The sequence below is a fragment of the Myotis brandtii genome, unplaced genomic scaffold (genome assembly GCF_000412655.1).
Source record: "Myotis brandtii unplaced genomic scaffold, ASM41265v1 scaffold247, whole genome shotgun sequence".
NCBI classification, from domain to species: domain Eukaryota; kingdom Metazoa; phylum Chordata; class Mammalia; order Chiroptera; family Vespertilionidae; genus Myotis; species Myotis brandtii.
In genome coordinates, this window is record NW_005359352.1 from 2,339,484 (window position 1) to 2,345,413 (window position 5,930).

General features: G+C 56.3%; 1 long non-coding RNA gene across 6 annotated transcripts in view; it reads left to right on the forward strand.

Moving 5' to 3' along the window:
• Positions 1-2,543: 2,543 nt before the first annotated feature.
• Positions 2,544-5,930, forward strand: part of LOC102249232 — a 27,560-nt gene continuing 24,173 nt past the window's right edge. For 4 of the 6 annotated variants that reach the window (XR_001362317.1, XR_001362316.1, XR_001362313.1 and 1 more), the window contains exon 1: positions 2,593-2,713. This is a non-coding gene — a long non-coding RNA (uncharacterized LOC102249232). Of the gene's footprint in view, positions 2,714-5,930 lie in introns of all 6 variants that reach the window. The other 2 variants (XR_001362315.1, XR_001362314.1) reach the window with 2 other exon arrangements.

Sequence of the window (5,930 nt, forward strand, 5' to 3'; positions counted from 1 at the left end):
TATATTTAAATGCCATTTAACAAAGAAAAATCAACCAAAAAAATGAGTTCGTGTGTCAGCTCTGACACGCGTGTCATAGGTTCGCCATCACTGGTCTAGTGGAATTATAATAAAGTGGCCTGTGGTCCAACATAACCAAATAGACAAATGTCTTACTCTGCTACCAGCTCCCTGCTTACTGTAATAGAAAGAGAACTGGCCTTAGGCTGGGAGTCTGGGTTCCTGTCTCTAAGCTGTGTGACTGGTAAGTCGGTTACCCTCCCTGGTCCTCAGGGTCTTTGTCTTCTGTGCGGAGTAATATCCATCCTGTCTTCCTGTCTGCTTCGTCGAAGTGTGAGGATGAGCCAAGATAAAGTACAGGGACATTCTTGGTGACCTATTACACTATGAAATTTCAGCCTTACTGTGTTAGGGTCACTGGAACGCCTCAGAACCATCATCATGACTGCACGCAGGAAGGCCATTTTATCTTCAGTTAATCAAAGAAGCAGCATCACAGACACGGATATCACTCTGTCACCAAAATGGCCAGAGTTAAGTTATTTTTGTAATTTTACCCAGTAATGTACTAGAAAGGTCTTAAGTTACACTTTTATGAGATTTCACTGTATTTTAAAGATGCAGTTTAGATTTTGTAGAAGAATGATTTTCCTCTTCGATTAAAAAGCTGTCTCCTGTGTGAGAAGGACAAGGTGGTTCAGGTTTGTGGTGTTTTCTCAAGGCGCTTTCCCCTGAAACACGTGGTCTGCGCAGACCTGCGTTTTGCACGTTACGGCTGCTGCTCCTCAGGTGGTGCTCGGCTCCGTCAGCACACGTGTGTCAGAGGTGACACGCGAACTCATTTTTTTGGTTGATTTTTCTTTGTTAAATGGCATTTAAATATATCAGAACCATCATCATGACTGCACGCAGGAAGGCCATTTTATCTTCAGTTAATCAAAGAAGCAGCATCACAGACACGGATATCACTGTCACCAAAATTAAGTTATTTTTGTAATTTTACCGAATAATGTACTAGAAAGGTCTTAAGTTACACTTTTATGAGTTTCACTGTATTTTAAAGATGCAGTTTAGATTTTGTAGAAGAATGATTTTCCTCTTCGATTAAAAAGCTGTCTCCTGTGTGAGAAGGACAAGGTGGTTCAGGTTTGTGGTGTTTTCTCGAAGGCGGCTTTCCCCTGAAACACGTGGTCTGCGCAGACCTGCGTTTTGCACGTTACGGCTGCTGCTCCTCAGGTGGTGCTCGGCTCCGTCAGCACACGTGTGTCAGAGGTGACACGCGAACTCATTTTTTTGGTTGATTTTTCTTTGTTAAATGGCATTTAAATATATAAAATAAATATCAAAAATATAAATCTTTGTTTTACTATGGTTGCAAATATCAAAAAATTTCTATATGTGACACGGCACCAGAGTTAAGTTAGGGTTTTTCAAAATGCTGACACGCCGAGCTCAAAAGGTTCGCCGTCACTGGGGTAGGAGGAAGCCCGTGTGTCCTGGTTCCTCCTCGCCCACGCGTGGGCCCTGCGCCCTGGCCTGCCCCTCGGTGGCGTCTGACGCCCGAGCACAGTGTGCTGCGCGTGGTCGTCCTCTCCTCCACACGGGGGGGCATCTGTCCTGCTTCCGCCTCAAGTGAGCTGTGGGGCGTGTCTCAGGAATGGCCTGGACCCTCGTCATGAGTCGCTTTCTCCGAGCCGGGGCTGTTTAGGTCGGGTAGGGTTCAGAGAGTCTGAATTTGCTGATGATACGCACGAAATTCTGTGTATGTGAATGCACATTTTTGGCAGAAGAGCTATAGATTCATAAAGAATCATAAGCTTTGCAAAGAAATCTAAGACTCCAGGACTTGTCCGGCCACGTCTGCCGAGGAGGGCAGGCACCGGCCGTGGAGCCTGGGTGCCTTTAAGTCGTCGGAGGGAGGAAGGGGTTTGTTCTCCGGCGTCTGGCCCTTGGTGCCGCCGCCGCCGCGTCTGCCTGGTGGCACTGAGGCATCTCAGTCGTCGACGTTTTTGCGCCATTGGCCTTCGGAGGAAGGTGGGAACACGGATCCGTGTGTTTCCTGTCGTCTCCGGACCTTTTCCGGCAGAGACTTGTGGTTTGTCCCAGACTCGGTGGTAGGACCGCTGTCAGCCTCGCTCATTTCTGCCTTGAAGAGGATGGATCAAGGCCCTGAGAGCCTGTAGGACTCCATGGGCTGGCGGAGGTGGGGTCAGGCCTGTTCCAGCTGCGCTGGGAGGAAGGGCGCGGGCACGGCCCACTCCGTGAACAGTGCTCGTTTCCCGATGCCGGGACAGCCCGCTCCATGCGAGGTTCGGAGCAGGACCATGCCGCCCTGGGCTCTGTGGCTGTCGCCGGTCTGCCAGTCGCCTCTGCAGAAGCCTCGGTTTACCACGCCTGCTCTGCCGTGCTGGAGCCACTGTCTGCTGTTCTGTTGCAGAAAAACCTGCTCAACCAATCTGTCGCTGTTGACAATTCCGGCTTTATTAACACACTCGCATCTTCACTGCTTAACGTCTGTGCCCACTTACAGTCCTTCCGTGCACACATTGGGAGTGGGAGGCGGTGAGCGCGTGGTAGTTGCCGTCTGAAGCCCAGGGTGGTAACGGTGTGCACGCCCTTCCTCCCGCAGGCCCGTGCGCTGACCCCGCAGACGGCAGAGACGGATGCCATCCGGTTTCTGGTTGGGACGCAGTCTCTGAAATACGACAATCAGGTAACTGTTTCTGCAGATGCGTCTGTTGTCATGACTGAACCTGTTCTGACTTGGTGACCATTTTGCTCTTGATTTTCAAGCAACATTTGAGGAAATGAATGCCACACGAACAAAAGAAAACTTTCATTGGGATTTTAACATCCAGCTGTAGGTACTGGTTGAGTTTAGTAATTCAGATGCGTCCCGTGGGCACCGCTGTGGTCGTTCTTGTGGCTGCGTAGGACTTACTGTGTGAGTGACCGGGAAGCAGCCTGGGTCTGTGGTCAGCATCAGCCATCAGCCCTTCTCCTGGCCAGTGACGACCTCTTGTTGCTCATAGCACGCTCTCCACTGCGCCTGGAGGAGGCCACAGGCCAGCTGACCCCATGGGCATGCAAGAGGGGCCCGTTTGCTGGACTGTCCACTTTAGAAGAAAGCATGCTGGATACTCGTGAGGTCAGGGTTCAGTTCCCGGCTTGACACTGACTGTGACCTTGAGCAAATGGACGACCCTTGCTGGACTTCATTTCCTCACGGTAAACAGAGGTGAGGCTGTGGACGGTCGGCACCTCGCAGGCCGTGACGTGAGGATGAGCGCTGTCCTTGACGGGTACACGGACGCACATGGGCCGTGTCAGAGGCAGGGCCTCTGCCCAGCCATCACGGTCACACGGGAAATGGCGCTCAGGTGTCAGAGCTCCGTGTTCAGCCTCGGTTTTAGGGTCAGAAGGACCAACTGTTGGGAGGCCTCTCCCTGCCCTCCAGCCGGCGGTGCTGCTGCTTTGCCGGCAGGACCACGGCTCCTGTCTCGGCCCCTCAGGCGTCCTCCCTGAGCCACTAACTCAGCCTGTGCTCCGGCTCCTGGTCCGTTTCCAGCGAGGGTGGCGGGAAGGATGGTCTCACGGCTTTGCACACGGGTTCCAAGGACAGGCATCGAGAACGTCTGCCCTGCGTGTCCCCGTGCTGCCCTGGGAAAGTGCTCGGCGTGGCCGGGACAGGCTCCATCGGTTCGCTCAGCCAGCGCTTGGTGGCTCCCCTCGCGGTGGGTGTGCCGGGTCCACAGAACGTGAGCAGATGCATCCTGCTCAGGGCTGCGCTCTCAGGGAGATGGCGGAGGGAATGCGGACACTGGGTGGCCGTGGTGACAGCGCGTGCGAGGGGGCGCGGGGCCCAGGAGGAGCGCCCTCGCTTCGGTCTGTTGGCGTTGGCGCCAGCACCAGGGGGAAGGTGGCTCTTTGGCCGAGGCCTCGGGCCAGGATGGAATGCGTTCACTGGCCATGGCCCTGTTTCCTCAGGATGGGGTCATTCCCGGGCGGAGCCTGGCCAGGAGCGCGGGTGTGTGTGTGTGTGTGTGTGTGTGTTCACACGCCTCCTCTGCTCCCCTGCGCTGCCGGAAACGGCCCTCACGCCTCACACAACACGGGCCTCCCTCTCAATGAGACGTGTGTGTCTCCCCATGTGACACGTGGGTTCCTACCACACACGACACACGATTCTCACATGTGACACATCCGGTGCACACACAACACAGTGCTCCTTCCCACATGGGACTCGTTTCCTCCCACAGCAGCACGCGTGTTTCTGTTGTGGATGCCTGTGTCATTCTCATGTGATTCTTCCTCTCACATGTGAGTGTGTTTGCAGGGGTCCCGCAGGCGCCGCTGTGTCCTGTGCTGGGCGGGAATGGCCTGCGGCTGGGAGAGGAGCCCGCGGGGGTGCACAGCCTCGCAGCCCGCTTCTCTCTGCAGAGGGGCTTCCCAGCGATGTCGTATGTGACTGTCAAGTGCATGGTGATGACGGAGAGATTGTCCCCCAGCCTCGTCTCCGCACCCTCTCCCCGGGCTGTTTCCTCCTGTGAGGGGACGAGCTGCACTGCTCCTGGGCGGTCACCGGAGCCTCATTCGTGTCGTCCTCCGGCTGCTGGTGTCGAGGATTCGCTGGGGGCGCACCTGGAGCGGGCACGGCCGTGCTGGCCCCCAGGGGCCCTCTTGACTGAGGCCAGAAGGTAAACACAGGCTTCCAGGACACAGGTGAGAGCTGAAAGCAGCTGCAGGAGCCTCTGACCCTGGGGTCAAGGTCAGGGTTGGGGCTGGGTCAGGCCATTCCCACACCTGCTACCTCAGTGGACAGAACCGGTGGTGTTGACCCCATTTCTACTCAGATGAGGAAGGTGGCCCTGAGCAGTCACATGGTTTTTCCAAGGTGACCCAGCGGAATGGGGCAGACCTGTGACTCAGACACCCTGCCCCCCCGCCCTCAGTTTGACTTCATAGAGCATGTGCCCTGAGCATGTGTGTCCTGAACACTTGCTGTGCTTGTCCGTGCAGCCCCCACGCAGACAGGGCCTGTGCGGGAGCTACACGTCCCAAGGTCAGACAGCTGGCCCAGGCCCAGGCTCGGCCCTGCCAGGTGGTGACAGCTCAGGTCTGGCTGTGCTGCGGGAGCTGTGACCATGGATCTCCGCTCCTGGTTGCCCTGACGCCCCCCCCCCTCCTGCTCTCCAGGCTTCCCGGGGGAGGGGTGGCTGTGCCTCGGGCCTCAGCGCCTCCCGCAGCCATCGGTTCCCTAGAAAGTGCTGCTACTCAACTCAGCTGCTGGTTTTCTGAAAAATGCAGGAGCTGTCACGGAGGCTGGCCTCTCCTTGTCGGGGAAGCCTTTGTTTCTGTGCCCTTGGTTTTGCACAGGGCTCCCCGATGGGCGGGCGAGTGCTTCTGAGTCTGTCCCTGGGTTCTCCTTCGTGAGGGGTGTGCACGTGGGCCGTGGGGGAAGCTGGGCAGAGGCTGGGAGCCAGGGGTTCAGGTGGGAGGGGTCGGCCTCTGCACTGTCCTTTTCCAGGGGTTTCACTGCCTATTGCAAACCCGTTTCCTATGCAGATGGGGGAGGAGGGCCAGGCTGGCCTTGAGGAGGCTGTGACTTGCCCTCTCTCCACACAGCCCTGACATGAGCCCCGCGGGCTGTGGAAAGGCTGACGGCCCTCGAGGGATGACAGCACAGCTGGCTCCCTCCGCAGCTCTCGCCCTGTAAATTTTCTCCTCTTTAATTTGTGAGCTCCAGTTCCTGTGCTTGCATTTTGATTAAGGACGGCTCTGTCACACGGTGCCCCTCTGCCGGCAGGTTCTGTCCTTGGCCACCCTTGTTGGGAAGCAGAGTCGGGGGCCCCAGGCCAGGCTCACTGACCCTCCATCCCCCCCCCCTATTCTGTTAACGAGACAGAATGTATCACTGACCCTCCATTTCT